General features: G+C 33.0%; 2 long non-coding RNA genes across 3 annotated transcripts; both read right to left on the bottom strand.

Annotated features, from left to right (window-relative positions):
- Window positions 1-5,731: 5,731 nt before the first annotated feature.
- Window positions 5,732-7,708, bottom strand: LOC127862269 (uncharacterized). Its single transcript, XR_008040525.1, has 3 exons — window positions 7,621-7,708; window positions 6,793-7,363; window positions 5,732-6,388 (listed from the first exon to the last, which is right to left on the bottom strand). It is a non-coding gene; the product is annotated as an uncharacterized LOC127862269 (long non-coding RNA).
- Window positions 7,709-13,679: 5,971 nt separating this feature from the next.
- LOC127862267 (uncharacterized) lies at window positions 13,680-15,633 on the bottom strand. 2 transcript variants are annotated; one of them, XR_008040523.1, is made up of 3 exons: window positions 15,514-15,633; window positions 14,540-15,257; window positions 13,680-14,156 (listed from the first exon to the last, which is right to left on the bottom strand). It is a non-coding gene; the product is annotated as an uncharacterized LOC127862267 (long non-coding RNA). The 2 variants fall into 2 exon arrangements; XR_008040522.1 differs by having other exon boundaries at window positions 14,540-15,251; window positions 15,514-15,605.
- Window positions 15,634-18,410: the final 2,777 nt, after the last annotated feature.

Here is an 18,410-nt window from a genome sequence, read left to right as displayed (position 1 = left end):
CTTTTTTCTAGACGCTTGGCATAAATGGGTTAATTACTGATGGTTTACTGCATCAAGAGAGTAGTTATATGTATATACATATACAATGCAATCTCTTATATTGCTATGTTCTTTTAACTGTGATGCTATGCCGTTATTTTATTTATACTGTTTTACGAATTGCTCTTGGTCTGGCCTCGTGTTCACAAAACATTTTTTTGCAATCGAAAATCGATTTTAAATGACATCGAGTTTTATTTTTGCCTTTCAACTACACTGGAAATTCATTTTCAATGACAAGCAAAACCGATTTTCGATTGCAAAAACTGTGTTGTGAACATATGGCCTGGTTTGGAGCTTATTAAAAGCCGGTTTTCACCCAAATTCTTTGCCCTGCTAGTTCCATGGCGTTGACTTAATATCTTTTATCATGTGTGTGTGTGTTTTATGTGTATTCGTGTTTGGTACATTTGCTTTATGTCGCACTCTTTTGAAATAAGTTCATGATTTAAAAAAAAGACTGCAACACAGTTTCTCTCCTGCTAGTGCAGTTTATGTTTCTTTTATGTTTGTTTATTTATGACAACTATGATACAAATGATAAATTATGTATAGGAGAGGTATATTTTCGCTAATTGGATTCTCTGTGAACATGTGTTTACAAAGTGTGAAGTTTTGCTTCCGTTGTTTTGTTTGACAAACAACTCGAATATGAATTATCCTCATGGTATTAACAAACAACATAAACATTTAATATTAAATATTAAAAACATGCGCATAAACAACAGTGACACGTTGGAACGGAACTCGAAAACAATTACCGCGTGCAAACAATATTCGATATTACTACTGTATTATGAACTATTGTAAAGAATCGCATTGAAATGCATTAAAGCATTGTCTATAAGAAAGGCATACATGCATATGATGAAGCGACATACTTCATTGAGCCAGTTTGAAGGAGGCACATCAAGCTCTTACCGAACTCATATTTTAATTTGTCTTCGTTTGTGCGCATTGGACCGTGCTGTACAGACAATTCGTTTCATAAATCAAATGTTCTATATGGTGTGTCTTTTCTTGAGATGTTAATTGACTATTAATTTGCATACAACTTTATATTAAGTGGTTATATTAATGCAATAATTGAAAAGTGCTTGAAATGTATAAACTAACTTCAACAATGACAGTACAGAGTCTCTATCATTGCATGTCCCTAAATATCAATAGATACAACAATTTTCAACGGTATGATAAGGGGCCATGTCAGCATTATCTGCATTTATCACAAATTAAGCTTGCACCTGCTTAAACAGAATTATTTAAACCTACAACATTTAAACACAGCGATGATATTATTTGCATGGGAATTATTGATTCAACGTAGAAATGTAACATATTATACACAACAAGAATTGACGTGGCCTTATGTCAATCAGCTGAGCAAAGAAACGTATAGGATAACCGACAGAAAACAGAGTATACATTATATAGTATTGATAAGGTGTTGTATTGCTTTTACCGCCCCCCCCCCCCCCCTTCTTTAGTGTATTGCGGCTTGTTAACGGTTCATAAACGAAATATAAACAGGCAATTCATGCAGTGCATGTAAAGGTTATATGTAATGCTAATAAATAGCGGAATTAATCCAATTGTAATAAACATCAATTGTGACATAACAGCGACCTTACATATAGTTCACGTCAATCAACGCGAACGTTGGTGTAAAAGTTGACGTTTATGCTGACGGTATCGAATGCCCAGATAAATAATAGTGTTCCGTGTTCAAAAGTAATCAAAATGCAGTTGTCAATGAAAAATATTGTTTATAATCTATTTAGCATTTTAATTAGCATGTCTTATTTTGGGCATAAGTAGTTTATTATTATCATATAGAATATATCAATTCGTTAAAGTAAAATAATTTTATATTATAGTATAATTGTTTAATAATTCACTTAGTTAATTCATATTTACGGAGAAAGTAAAAAGGATATAAATATATAATTATCTTAATAAATAATAAAATCGAACACCTCATAAAACGTCCTACTTAGGGTCAGCTTTACGACAATCGTGTTGAATAATTTAAGTACAGCGACAGTTGTAATATCCACAAGAATTTGTGAGATCACTCAATACAACAAAAACAAAAAACAACAAAAGATCCTGGGCGAAACGACATTAACTATTCCTGTATTGATATGATCACATATATAATTTGTCATGTCACCAAATTTACTTTCGTTACTTGTGCCAGTGTGACTGATGCCTTAAGGCTGAACACGTTATTATCAAAGCCAGATTACTTCTGCATACTCAGTCAAAGTAACAAATACTCAAACTTCTTGCTAGTGATGTCGGAATACTTTTGTGGATTTAGTAATAGTATACATAAAACACATACGTATGCATAAGGTAGGCTACAGCTTCACCAGCAGAAGAAAAACATAATTATCACAAGCGGTCCTTTATTTTTGGCAAGGAATCAATTGTCGAGCAGTGAAGCATAAAGTAACTGTACTTATCAAGAAACACAAGTTCACATCATACAACACAAATTAAGTAAACTTAATAATACATATGAGGCACCTCTTGGAAGGTCTTTGCAAAGCGTTGGAGGTTTACGCCATTTTAAGGAGCTCCTAAACTCCCACTTGCCACATTATTACTCACACAAAAATAAGTTTAAGTACATTTCAACCTCATTACATCCCATTTCATAGTAAATTGCAATAAATATGGTCAATTTTACTTCATATATAAAATGATAAAGCACTTGGTGTGTTTTGGATTGTTTAGGCCCACAAACAAACACATGCACTAAATTAGCATGGGCATAACCTTCATCCGTATACTTTTAAAAATGGTATGTTTGTTGATTTATTGTCTGAAACAGACATTTCATGGTGTTTTTTTTAAGGAGCATAATGTCACTTATGATTAATCATAATAAAACATATTAGATTATTTATCGATTATCATCAACCAATATATATATATCAACATATATATATATATATATATATAAATTCAGTGAAAAAAATCCTGACAAAAAAAATGAAAGTACCACAAAACCAACCCATTTATTACCCCTTTAAAGCTGAACACTAAGTCATTAATTATAATTTGAAAACAAATACTTCAGGTGCATATCATTGTCAGCGTTGTAGAAACATTCAAATCAGTAAAAACTGTTTCACATGGATTTGTGTAGGAAAGTTAGATATGAGTCAATGGCCATATACTAATATATCGTCCGCAGTTGAAAGCACGCAATGCAACAGAGCAACACTCTTTTTAATGTTATATATACACCTAAGCGTCGATGAGTCTGTGATTGTTTACAGTGATGACGGATATTTTTACCCTACTTTGTGTTACCCTACTTGGTGTTATTTTTAGTGGGCGAAGATCTCGGATGTCAATGTAATTGTTTTTTTTAGAAATTATTCAGTATATCGTTAATTTCTGTCAACCTACCTTTCAAGGTAAATGAAATATATGTGCAAACTCAATTGTGTGTATTGTTCTATCACGTACTGAATCGTAGAATATTGCATTTTGGCAAGTCTCCAATTCGGGATTAATGACCTTTGAGGATATGTATCAATTATTGATTTAATTGATTTGTATTACTAAATATAAAGATAGTTTGCCTGCAAATTTTAGTATTGCTATGTTACCATTATATCTTTTACTATTGAACGAAGACTATTATTGCGAATTTAATAATATCTACCGTGACGGTGAATTGAAAAGGATTTGTGCACACAATTGTTTTACCCCATCATCGTATCCGTCTTAAGGAGAAAATATCCATCGGTTACATGTTCATATCGTTTGATCTTGTTCAGACTGCAAATAATGCATTTTGATTTCATAAGCAGCTTTTTAACACCAAAAACAACACTCAAAAAACAACAACACCCAATCCGCGTTATTCATGCTTTGCGGAATACTTCTACACCACTTAGAAACACTATGTATTTGATAATCTAGAGTCATAATAACTTGTTAACGCGTATCACTATTTTCACTTTTTTTGTAATAAACTATTAAATTAGGTATGCACGATTTTGTCAAATATGTATGAATTTATATAAAATGTGTAAAAAAAAAGTATTTTACATATAGTACAATATAAATTAAAATAAAAGTTAAGAAAGACATGTGTCGAAAAATGAAAAATAAGCCAGAGATTTAATTCTGAAATCGAAAATGTCTGTACAGTCGAATTCGTCAGTATGTATATAATGCATGTAAGATGTGAATCTAAATTTAGTTGTACAGATCATTTTAATTTCCTTTAAACGATATCTATTCATACGACACACGAACTCTAACTCCGATCCTCAAAAAAAGACGAATGCTTCGGTTGTTGTAGGAAAATATGTACGAAATATCTTCGTCACAATCGGCTCGGGGCGCTAACTTGTCTTTGCTGCATGTTATGAGATTCGTCTTCAATGTATAATTGTTCTTGCCTATTTTTTGTTATTGTGACATATTTGTATCAATATATTACAATTTATCACATATCAAAATCGTGCATACCCACTTTAAAACAAATATAATAATTACAGGTATCGACTTTCATTTTATCTTAAGAAGTAGAAAATATTGTTTGAAATTTGCTTGTCAACTTTTAGCTTTCTAAAGGATTATCTCTGCCACCACACACTTGATATTTATCTTGGTAAAGGTCAGGATTAGTTATTTAGTTTTATTTGTGTATACATGTCAAGCATTTTACAGTTCATTTCAATCAATGCAATATAATATTGTAACATATTAAGTACAAATACAAATACTACGATGTAGCTAACATTCTAACTTCAAGTGTGAATGGTGCCTTTTATCACAGATCTAACTAATATAACGACATGATGTATACACAGGATAACCCGTAAAGCCTAGACATGTAAACATGAATAAGCTTATTTCCAACGGGGTCCCTTAATATTGTCAAACAAGTCGTATAAGTGACTACAAATATATAGTTTTGTTCAGTTCTAAATATGAAAAAGAACCTGATCTTACAAATTATTTCTTTTACATATTATTATTGTAGAAAATCTTATGGATATGGTTAAGTCGAAGTTGCTTGTATCTTTGCTCAATGCTCAATAAACCAAGATGATATTTGATACACCAAGTGATGTTCTACTTTGGGCATTGTTACTAAAACGAACCATTTTATTTTGGACTATTTGTAGCTTGTGCTTGAGCTGTTTCGTAAGCCCACAATACCATGAAGAGGATGCACAATCTAAATGGCATTGTATTAAATAATTACATAAGCTTCTTCTAAGAAAGCACTTTTTCTATATACAAATTTAAGTCTAGAGTTAACCTTCTTGACGATACTATTTACAAAAGAAGTACCCAACAAATCAGCATCCAAAATCGAACCAAGATATTTTACATGCGTCTGCAATTTTATAACATGATCATTACATTGTATATTAAAATTGTCCACCTTAGTGAGTTTACGTTTCGAACCCCCCCCCCCCCCAAAAAAAAAACACTCTGTTTTGTGTTTTGCCTAGATGGAGAGATAGCTTATTGTCTATTAACCACTTACTACAGGACTCGAGCTCTTAGCCTAAAACTTGACTAATGGCACTAGGATCTTTGTGTGAGTACAAAATTGCACTATCATCAGCATAGAGTATTAATTTACAATCGGATGATATACTTGTTTTCATATCATTCATGTAGGATTTAGTATATTTAAACCAGCTTTATCCAATTTTCAAGCAAACATCCATTTAAAATAGTGTATGTTAATGACCTTATACGTATCGTGTTATTTATTGAGCAAATTGTGTGATGCGTATTAAATAATGTTGTAAACTGCCACTAGGCAATCAACAATGGAATGGCTTAGGTCAGACTAGAATGAGAAATACAAAGACACCAATTAAATGAAAAAGAAAGCACACATGATTGAGTTTTTTTATGTAAAATATATTTTGGAAAAAAATGCAACATATATACATACAGTAATAACTAATTCATACACATTAATAAAATAAAATAAACGCAAACTACAACTTTTATTAAGTGGTATGTGGCACAGTTATTTATTATAGAAAAAGTTAATTAAATCATGACATGCTTCAAAACTTGATGTTCTAGTGTCTTTGATGAAAATGTATATTTAATTGTGTTTGAAGTGTATGTGTATGTATACACATTAATGCATGGGCACATTGAGTAGTTTTAAATGACAAAGGTCAACACCAATACAACGATCTTTAACATCTGCAAAATTTGTCAATATTAACGATGGCGGACATTTGTTAATATAATAAACGTCCATAATCCTGAGGTTATTAGTAGATTTCTAAACAAATATTCCGATACCACCGCGAACATCGACCACTTCCGCCTGAACGACCTCCTGAAGCGAAAATTTGATATTCAATAATAACTTTCGTAACGTGAATTGTCGATGTTGATCTAAATATTATAGAAGAGCACAATAATATAAGTCTTGGACTTAACATTGTTGTTTTTACATATTAATGCAGCATATAATAATGTCCTGTTGTTTAAACATAGTATCAAATCATAAAATAATGTTTTTGTTTACGCATGTTATACTTTCTTCTATGACACGGACGATTAAATTTCAACGAAGAAATTACACTGTGTTACACATTTATAAGTTTGAGGGCATAATATTTGCAATATTTATAAAATAGGTTGGTTACTTTGAAATTATTTCTACAACAAAAAGGTAGCCGTTTGGAGGTTCAGTTTTACCCGTAAGTGCGATAAAATATCTAAACAAAAATAACATACCTAACAATCGCAAATTAGTATCTGCTTCCACCGTAATGAGATCGGCCGTATAGAGATCCGCTTCCGATGCCAGATCCGTAACTGGATGTATAGCTGTTATATGGTGATTCATAGCTCCTGCCATAACTAGATCTATAGTCGTCATCGTCACGATCGGGCCCATACCCGTCATACAGTGATCCGTACGATGACCCAATTCCGTAGCTTGATCTATACCGTGACCCACCGCCTAAGCCGGATCCATACGGTGACCCAATTCCGTAGCTTGATCCGTACGGTGATCCAATACCGTAACTTGATCCGTACGGTGACCTGATTCCGTGGCTTGATCCATACGGTGACCCACCGACTAAGCCGGATCTATACGTTGACCCGAGTCTGTAGCTTGATCCATACGGTGACCCAATTCCGTAGCTTGATCTATACCGTGATCCACCGCCATACAACGAACCAATTCCTATACCGGATCCAAAAGAGCCGTACCTGTATGTATGATGACGACCAGGTCTTGGCACCGCCAAAGTAGCCCCAACAATTAGCATGAAAGCGAAAACGGAATTCATAGCTGTATCTGAAACGCAAGTACACTATTTTTAAACGGTGGTCATATGCATTATTTGGTATCCTATTTTCACTCTCGTTAGTATAAGCATGCGAACAATTAATATTGCTTTAATGTCTGGTTTAATTGTATGCATAGAATTATATTGTTTGATATTTTAAAGTTTTTGTATTTTTTTGTGCAAATATTTAAAGTTTTAATTAATCCCAACTTATGTTCGTTAACGACATTGCTTCCACAACTTACAATCCCCAACATATACATACCTTGACGGCTTGTCCCTGAAACGATCAAAATGCGCTTTGAAAACCTCAGTGTAAAATTACTAAATATATACTATTTCTTCACTGGAGTGCTTTAATTACCGCACTTACAATTTATAACTATTAATACACTGAGCCCAGAAATAACACAATTATCCAATGGGATATCGTGATTCTCTAACACTTTGTCAAAAACATTATGACGCTTGAGAACGTTTTGTCAAAGTAATTGTGACGCAAGTTGAAACGACGACTCGGTATTTCCGTTTGGCTCATTAAGACAAGACTGATTGTTTTGTTATTGAATGAATTATTCAAGCTAATTACGTAACAATGAAAAACGTTTAAAGTGATGTAACAAAATCCTCTACACACTAGCTTTAATCGATACAAACTATTTAAATATACGGTACACATGAGCAAAATAATATTTACATTGTAGATTTATAATACATTTATAGCTTTTACAAGAAATCACAATCATGTTGCTGCCTAAACAAACGAAACCAATATTTGTATCATTCGGTCGATTAAAAAAAGCTCAGACATTTTAGAAGTGGCATATGTAGCACAAAATACAAGTCATAGACCAGATTAATTAGAAATAGCACCAGTGCATTACATGGTTAATGCTTTTGCAGTTTAGTTGAATCGGTAAGTTTGCCCGTATCGTGGTCCATTTTGCGACAACGTGATTTAACCACGGTACTACACTGAACATGTCTAGGAAACTGTAGGTCACATGCATAATGGGTTTTTATAAAGTAAATAGAGTAAATATTATTAAATCGCGCTTAACATTGTACACAATAACAACATATTGAACATGTGTTTATTGTACACTTCATACTATTTAACTACCTTAACAATGAAGATTTATGCAAGATAATATATCATCGTCCTCTTAATATTTACGTACATCTTATCCTTGTTATGGGGACATTGATTCAATTACTTTTATTATGTTTACAGAACAAACATTTCAGCTATTTTGTTGGTGCGTAATAATTCTTGTTCATTCTAGCTTGTGACCACTCAGACTGCATATGCGGACATATTGTACTATTATATGTGTATATCAGATTTGGTCGCAGTGCGGCGACCTTTATTTAGTATTAATTCATTCACTGTTGGGCTCGAAGGTCAAAGTATATTTAAATAGTCATGAAGAAGCCAAGCTTCCAAAAATCTAACCCTTTAAATGTTAAACATTAGTAAATCAATTCGTGAACTTCGACAGGTACACTTTATGTGAATAACATCGTACTTCTTTATATTCAATAAGTGTATTAATTAAAACGACGCTATATTCATTTATGAGTTATGCCAAATATATTTAATTTTAAATTTATGACAGGAGCAATCCATTAAAACTACACGAATGATAATAAACGACGTACGAAACTGACAAGCCAGTAAGATTTCAACATAACTTAAAACTTTTATTTCCCCACATACATTAATGCACGAACGGGCACAAACAATGATGACAAATGTGCAGTTAATTGAGATTGAGTACACACATGTAAATATAAGTCTTTGAATTAGTTCTCTTTGGTGAACATCTGTATAACACGCTTATTTAAAACACTGTGTATATAGCAGTATAGTGGTAGTAATTGTATAGAATGTTCATATGTTCCAATAAATACATTATTATACAGTGTAAACAGCTCATTTTAAATAAAATCTTATTGTTTATTAATTTCAAAGAAAGGGTTGTGCTATTTTGTTATTAAATATGTATTATTACCATATGCTATATCAACCGACAATGTTGTAATATTTGTCTTTGTTATATTGGTTTCCTGTTATGACAACGTAATGCGTAATTCGATGTTGATGAAATTTGTATATTTTTTTATCATTATATTGTCTAATTTTTCTCACTTTTTACGAAGATTTGAAAAATTATGAATTTGACAAAAAAGAAAAAAAACATATGTCCTTCTTAATATAAATCCTAAAAATAGCTTAAGTGTTATTAGAATTGTGATAATTATAACACTTCAACGTACATGTTTTCACGATGTGCATATAATTTGTTTTGCTAAATGTAATCATAAACGAATTTTTATAATCCAAAATAAATAAAATATGGATGGCTAAATGGATTTAAAGGGGCCTTTTAACAGATTTTGGCATTTTTTTAACTTATTCATTAAATGCTTTATATCGATAAATGTAAACATTGGATCGTAAAAGCTCCAGTAAAAAATCAAGAATACAATTAAAAAAAGGAAAAGAACATTGCCCGGACCAGGTTTCGAACCAGTGACCCCTAGAGTCCTGCCAGAGTCTTGAATTTAAAACGCTTTAGCCTACTGAGCTATTCCGCCGAGTACATATACTATGAGTATTTTATACCTTATATAAGCAATCTTCGTAGTTTCACAAAATTTAACGACAAAAACAGAACTCTCCAAATTATTCAATCGTTTCGCGTTGCAACGCTTTATAATTTTTAGGTTTTAAAATCGTCAAAAGATGCATATAATGGCTATATTAGACCATGGTAAATGTTCAGTATTACTGTTTCCTCACAAATATCATAACTAAAACGAAAATTTGCGAATCTGAAACAACTTTTTTCAATTTTGTCAATTTACCAAAGCGTGAAAAGATCCCTTTAAAGTTTAGGGGAAAACTTTCCAAATAATCAACGCAATACGTATTGTATACATTAAAAAATGGGTTGTGTGTGAACATTTGTGTGTGAACATTTTTGAACCCATTCATTTATAAAATACATGTACGCTGTTATGAATTATCTCAACTACTTTGTGCCGATTTGTTCAAACGACATTAAGACATATTTGTTCGTTCTTTAACGCGTCCCCCCTTTTATTTTTATTGCTTATTCCTGTTGAATCTGTTCAAGGTGTATTTCATCTTATGTATTATATTTTCGTGCCTGCCTATATCGGCATATTGAATAATTTGTCTTATGAAACGGCTTGGAAACCCATATCAATAGGAAAACGAATTATCAATTGACACCCTTCTACGAGATGTACAATTCACTATCACGCCCATATTTGTGTACATTTACCCCATATAGCGTATGTGCAAGAACGGCTTATCCATTTCCTAATTCTTATAATATTCGCAGCTTTCAGTGTGTTTCGCAGCTTTTTTACGATCCTTTTTACCGTCAACTGAAAACTTATGGCACAGTCTAGCAGAATCAGTATGATCGGTTCCTTCTCCCTCTCTCTGCTTTCAAAAGAAAACTTAACCAAGATAAATGCACTGCTATCATAGTGGGCGGATGTATATTATTCTTCATATACGTTTGCGAATGCATTGTAGCAGCTCAAATAACATGTTTACATGAGAATAATTTAATAATGTCCATATTGCTCTCGTGGTTAGATTACAATTACTTTTTTAAATTTCCCAATGTATACTGAAAAGAGAAATGCTTGTTATAAATTTGTGCAGGTTTCAAACCATCACTTTGCAACCACATCACTTCGGTCTAAAATACGAATCAAACGAAGAAATCCATTGATTTGCGAGCAAGTTATGTCTTTTATCTGAGATATTGTCATAGATATATGAGTAATATATTTTAACATACTCCACCTCATTAACACATCATATTCTTCAAACGATGTCCCGTCCTGCAAAACTGCTTCTTGTTTAATAATGCCTTCTATTTTCTTAAAAGTCTCTACTACATTTATGAATTGTCTAACATTGATCATATAACAAATTAATGCTTCTAAATGCAGACTTACTGCCATTTGTTCCGCTATCTACATACATAAAATATCATGTTAATCAACAGTTATCGACCGTAACCGCATTGTTTTTAAAGTATTTTATCAATAACCTAAATTCTGCAAATTCAAATATGCTTAATTTCGTCTTTATTACATGTACAAATGAAATAAATTGATTATGAAACATGTCATAACATTTCCTGAAAGAACATTTCTGAAAATTGCATAGATAAAAAATACCTACTAAAGCAGATTATGTTGAAGACATTTGCAACCGAAAAAGGCCTGGACAAGGGAGCATCACATCCGTAAAGCGGTGCAAGGTTCAACGCATGCGACACACCTTTATGGCAAATTACAAACGAAAGGTAATCGTATTTTTATTCGTATGAAGTAGTAAACATTTTCGAATGTGTAAAATTGTTAATATGTCTATATATACTTGTCGGTACTCAGCCACAATATTGAGTGAAATATCTATTTAAGAAATATGTCCGGTTTAATCTCTGGAACTCGACTAAGCATAAACATGAGTTGTTTCATCTATTTTCTTTTCATTTTGCCATATTGTGTTACGATTTAAAGACACTGGTCGTTAAATGTACGGCTACATGAGCACATAATCCAATTTTTCTTAATATTTAATGTATGCTTAAAATAAAACTGACAGTTGAAAGGAATCTATTTATTGGACTCTGGCAATGACGTCCGGTATCACAATCAATTTAAATTAGTGGCGGTACGCGTAACAACCGGCTTTAATATAAACAAACACATATTGCTTTATTAACCCCAATACTTGCAGAAAATTCGTAACGTACGTTTTGAAATCTTTTTGATGTAAATAATGGCTACCCGTGTACAAACAAACCCTGATGAAGTTCGTTGAAAAAGTTCCGAAACTTCGAGAATATTTACATTCGGTTTAAAATTAAGAAAACTCTCAAATGTTTGTCAACATATTTGTCTGATAACAATTTATTCAATAACAAAGGAAGTAGCTCTCAAAATTTTTTTTTATTTTATGTATCTACATGTATGTATGTATGTATGTCACGGCATTAAGAATCGCTAACGGGAGATTAGGTTCGGATTTTAGTATTGGTAACTATACATTTTTTAATGTTCATGGTGAAACTTGCGTCGATTTTTTAATAATGAGTACACATGTGTTTAATATCTCATACAGCTTTATTGTAAACGCTTTTTACACTTTTAGTGATCATGCCACAATGTATCCCAGTGTAATATTCAACATGCGATTATAAAGATAATGTATGCTTCATACAAGTAAAATTGAATGATGCCATTTACTTCAAACGTTATGGAACGACGCAAATATTTAGATCATAGTCAATCACTTCACCAACATTGTAAGAGATGTGACTGTCTCATAATTTTATCAGACGTGTTAAACATATTATATGACTCATATAATGAGTAAAAATGCGTTAATTACAAAGTTATTTACAATTAATTTAAACAAGGCATACAATTGAAACGCTGTATACAAGGTCGTAGGAAGGTACTTTAGATCCCTTAATAACCCATAATAATAAATTATAAGAATCATTTCCAGCATTTTATTTCATACGAAAACTCTATTTATATAGCTTAAGCGGTAGAATTTAATTCGGAAGCATGGTTTTGGCATGTCAAGAAGTTAAAACGGGATCTTGATGACCAGTTACCATATAATACAAGCTATAATTCTTATTGGAAATGTAAATATCCTCGTGTATATAACTTGTTAAACGTATTAATTTGTATTAAATCGTACGATACTTTGACTCGTTATATCGCAACATGATATTTAAAATGAGCAATTTCCATTAGCTTTGACTGAAGTGGTCAAAATCCATGATCATTCGAACGGCGATAAATCAGAGATTAGTAATTTTAGAAGCATCTTATAAAGTAACTTTAAAAAATTGTGGTTCCATGTTTACTCAACCAGTATATCGGTAACAATGGCGTTATTTCCAACGCGCGCGATGAGTTAAGAAAAGGCAGTGCAGTTTCAAACTCAATTCAAGTGTTAATATATATTTGAAGTTCTCTACCACAATACACTTGATATTTATCTTTTTCAAAGGTCAAATCTTAAAATTGAGAATGTATTTAAACCAGCTTTATCCAATTGTCAAGTAAACATATATTTAAAATATTTAATCACAATGCCCATATACGTATCATGTTATGTAAAAAAACAAATGTTTTAATGTGAGATAAACGATGTTGTAATCTGCCGATTGCCGATTGGCATTCGGCAATTGAGTGGCTGGCGTAAGACTAGGAGGCGAAATACAAAGACACGAACAAAAAAACAGGAAACACATTTGATTGAGTTTTTTTATATGTAAATATATTTTGGATAAAATACAACATATATACATACAGTAATAACTAATAAATACACAACATTTACAGACAATAAACACAAACTTAAATTCTAAAGTGTTATGTGACACAGTAATAAACGATATAAAAAAAATAATTTAATCATGAAATGCCTTTAATCTCGGTGTTCTAGTGTCATTGATGACCATGTAGATTTAATTGTGTTCGATAAAAAGTGTATGTGTATGTATACATATTAAAGTATTAATACATGGACATATTGAGTAATTTCAAATGACAAAAGTCAACGCCAAAAACTTATCTTCAACATTTGAGGAATAAGGCAATATGTACGATGATGGGCAGTTGTTGACAGAATAAACGTCCATAATCCCTGAGGTTATTAATAGATTTCTAAACAAATATTCTGAAACCATCGAGAGCATCGACCACGTCCGCCTTAACAAACTCCTGAAGCAAAAATGTGATATTTTATAGTAACTTTTGTAACGTGAAATGTTGAAGTCTATCCAAATATTTCAGAAATAAAACAGTAATATAAATCTTGAATTTTATATTGTTGTATTTGCATAGTAATGCAGCATAAAATAGTAGTATGTTGTTTAAAAATAGTTTGACAGCATACACTAGTATACTAATGGTAAAAAAAAGTACACCAGCACAAAATTATATATTTGTTAACGCAAAATGAGGTAGGCGATTGAATTTAAACGAGGAGAACATTATATTGTCAAGTTAAGTTGCATTATATTCATAATGTTAAAAAATATTTCGGTTAGTTTGAAATAAAACATATTTCCAAACCTAAAAGAATCTTAAGAAAAATAACTTACCTAACAATCGCAAATTAGTATCTGCTTCCACCGTAGAGAGATCCGCCGTTGAGAGATCCGCTTCCGATGCCAGATCCATAACTGGATGTATAGCTGCTATATGGTGATCCAAGACCACTGGTGTAACCGGATGAATAGACGCCGCCATATGGTGTTCCGTAACTACTCTGTGATCCGTAACCTGATTGATAACTACCATATGGTAATCTATTGCTCCCGCCGTAACTAGATCCGTAGCCGTCATCGTCACGGTCGTATCGATACCCACCAAACAGTGATCCATCCGACGAACCAATTCCGTAGCTTGAGCCATACGGTGATCCAGTGCCGTAGCTTGATCTGTACACTGAACCACCACCTAAGCCGGATCCATACGGTGACCCAATTCCATAGGTTGATCCATACGGTAACCCAATTCCGTAGCTTGTTCCATACGAAGACCCAACGCCTAAGCCGGATCCATACGGTGACCCAATTCCGTAGCTTGTTCCATAATAAGACCCAACGCCTAAGCCGGATCCATACGGTGAACCAATTCCATAGGTTGATCCACCGCCAATCCCTGATCCAGAGAGTGACCCTACGCCATACAGCGAACCACTTCCTATACCGGATCCGTGAGAACCGTAGCCGTATGTATGATGACTACCAGGTCTTGGCACAGCAAAAGTAGCCCCAACAATCAGCATCAAAACGAAAACGGAATTCATAGCTGTATCTAAAACACAAATAAAACTTTCTCATAACGTGGTCAAATGTATGATTCCGTTTCTTATCTTCACTCTCATGAGTATACACATTCGAACATTTAATATTGCTTTAATGTCTGGTTATAGGGTATGCAGAGCATTTTTTATTAGATTATGTCAAGTTATTGTATATATTTTTGAAAAGATTCACAGTTTTAATTAATCACAACTTATGTTCTTTAACTGCATTGTTGCCACAAATTACAATCACCAACATATACATACCTTAAAACAGGTTGTCACTGAAACGATTAAGATCTGCGTTTAAATTTCTCAGAGTAAAATTATTTAATTTATACTTTTTCTTAATGGGATTGTTTGTTTACCGCACTTACCATATGCAGCAATAAACAAACTGAACGCACAAATTAATCATTCAAAGGGCAATCTTGATTCTCTAACACTTTGTCAAAAACATGACGCCTGTCGTCCAGACGCCCGCGAACGCTTTGTCAAAATCATTGTGACGCAAGTTGAAACGACGTTTTGGTCGTTCCTTAGGGCTCATTAAGAACAGACTGATTGTTTTGTTATTGAATTAATAGTTTTTAACTTATCACGTAACAATCAAACACGTTTTAAACAAGTAGCGAAACAAAAGCATGTACCGATAAGCTAGAAACAAAACAAAACTGTAAAAAACGAATGCCTAATACATGAACAGAATAACATTGTAACATGGTATTTATGATATGCTTTGAGTTTTTACCAGAAATGATAACCACTGACAATCTTGTGGCTGCCTAAACAAACGAAACCAATATTTATGTCGTTCGGCATATTTTACAAACAGCTCAGACTTTTTTAGTATTAACATATACAGCACAAAATTCAAGTCAAAGACCAGATGAGTTAGAAATAGGACCAGTGCATTATAAGGTAAATGAGTTTGCATTTAGTTGAATCGGTGAGTTTGCCCGGTTCGTGGTCCATTTTGCGGCAACGTGATTTCGCCACGGCACTGCACTGAAAATGTCTAAGTACCTGTCAGTTACATGCAGAGACATATTGTTTTATAGAGTATATACAGTAAATATGAATGTATCGCGTTTATTATTTCACATTATAACTACATATTGAACAGGTGTTAATTTTTAATTGAATACTATTTAACTACCCGTAAGAATGAACATTTACACAATACAATATATCATCTTCCCCTTCATATTTACGTACATCTAATGCTTGTTATGGGGGAATGGATTCAACTGCTTTAATTATGTTTACAGAACAAACATATTTAGCTATTTTGTTGATGCGCTTTAATTCTGTTTAATTCTATCTTGTAACATCTCGGACTGCATATGCGGACATTTTACTATAATATGTGTGTATCAGATTTGGTCGCATTGCGGTGACCTTTATTAAGTATTTATTTATTCACTGTTTGGCTTGCAGGTCTTAGTATATTGAAAGAGTCTTGAAGAAGCAAATGTTCCAAAAATCTAAGCCTTTACATGTTTAAACATGAGTAAATCAATTCGAGAACTTTGACAGGTACTCTTTATGTGAATAACACCGTACAAACTAGGGTTAATAAGTGTTTCATTAAAGTGTAAAACATTACTATATTTATTAATAATTTATGTAAAATATCTGTTCATTTAAAGGGGCCTTTTCACAGAGTTTGGCATATATTGAAGTGTGCCTTTATTGCTTTATATTGATAACTGTAAACATTGGATCTAAAAGGCTCCAGTTAAAATCAAAGTACTGACAGTACTGGTGTGACGATGCTTTTGAGAGGATGGATATAAAAGTTCAGTTAAGTTTATCTACATCACCACAATCACCACAATTGTGTATGTTGGTACGAAAAAAAAATTGGTACACAAATTTTGCGAAAAAAATTTGGATATGAAAACAAATTTGGGTTCGAAAAAATATTTGGGAACCAAAAAATTGGGACCGAAATTTTTTTGGGTACGAACAAAAAATTGGGGATGAAAAAAAAATTGGGTACGAAAAAAAATTGGGTACGAACAATTTTAGGTACGGACAAAAAATTGGGGGAACGGGAAAGTAGTACCTGTGGGGAACTTGACCCACACTCGCACATTTTCGGCCCTTTCCGTCAAACATCAGATAAATTCCTCGAAGGCAATAGTATGAATACACATTTCGGAAGCGGTAATGCGGTCCTACCTACGCGCGTCAAAATGTAAGCGAAATATGTACACAAGTCTGTCAGGAATGATTGAATTAACGAAGAAAATCGTGTATTGATGTAAGTTTTTTGAAGAAATGTGCAGAAAATATATTAAACAAGAGCTGTGTTTGTGAAACACAATGCCCCCTGCTGCGCAGCTTTGATCCCATATATTTTACCTTTGACCTTGAAGGATGACCTTGACCTTTCACCACTCAAAATGTGCAGCTCCATGACATACACATGCATGCCGAATATGGAGTTGCTATCTTCAATATTGCAAAATTTGACCTTTGACCTTGAAGGATGACCTTGACCTTTCACCAATCAATATGTGCAGCTCTATGAGATACGCATGCACGCCAATATTGAAAAAGTTATGGCCAATGTTAAAGTTTTGGGACAGACAGACAGACGCTTTATATTTGACATTTGACCTTGAAGGATGACCTTCACCTTCACCTTTCACAACTGAAAATGTGCAGCTTCATGAGATGCACATGTATGCCAAATATAAAGTTGCAATGTTCAATATTAAAAAAGTTATGGCCATACAAGTTTTCGGACGGACGGACAGACTGACACACTGACTGACTGACTGACTGACAGTTCAACTGATATAGGCCCCCCTTCCGGGAGCATAAAAAGCAATGGCGATATTTTTCTCAGCCACATAATTGTTAATAGTTTGATATCACAAAATGAAAGTGAAAGTAGAACTGTAAAAAATTACAACCTGTCAACGTGTTGTTTTTGCTGGCACGAGAGGGCGATTACACTCAATGTGTTCACATTTTGACCATAGGCTTTGTCAATGACCTTTATAGTATGGGTAGCTTTGATATTATTTATTGCTATCATGTAACTGCATGATTGTGTATATGTTTACAATACACAAAGCATAAATAATGATATAAATATACTGATTGAGCTTATAATAATCTGAGAACTATAGCCAGGTCAATTAAGGACT

The sequence above is a fragment of the Dreissena polymorpha genome, chromosome 16 (assembly GCF_020536995.1).
Source record: "Dreissena polymorpha isolate Duluth1 chromosome 16, UMN_Dpol_1.0, whole genome shotgun sequence".
In the NCBI taxonomy this organism is placed as follows: domain Eukaryota; kingdom Metazoa; phylum Mollusca; class Bivalvia; order Myida; family Dreissenidae; genus Dreissena; species Dreissena polymorpha.
The sequence above is the reverse complement of the archived record's forward strand: the minus strand, read 5'-3'. Positions and strand labels throughout refer to the sequence as shown.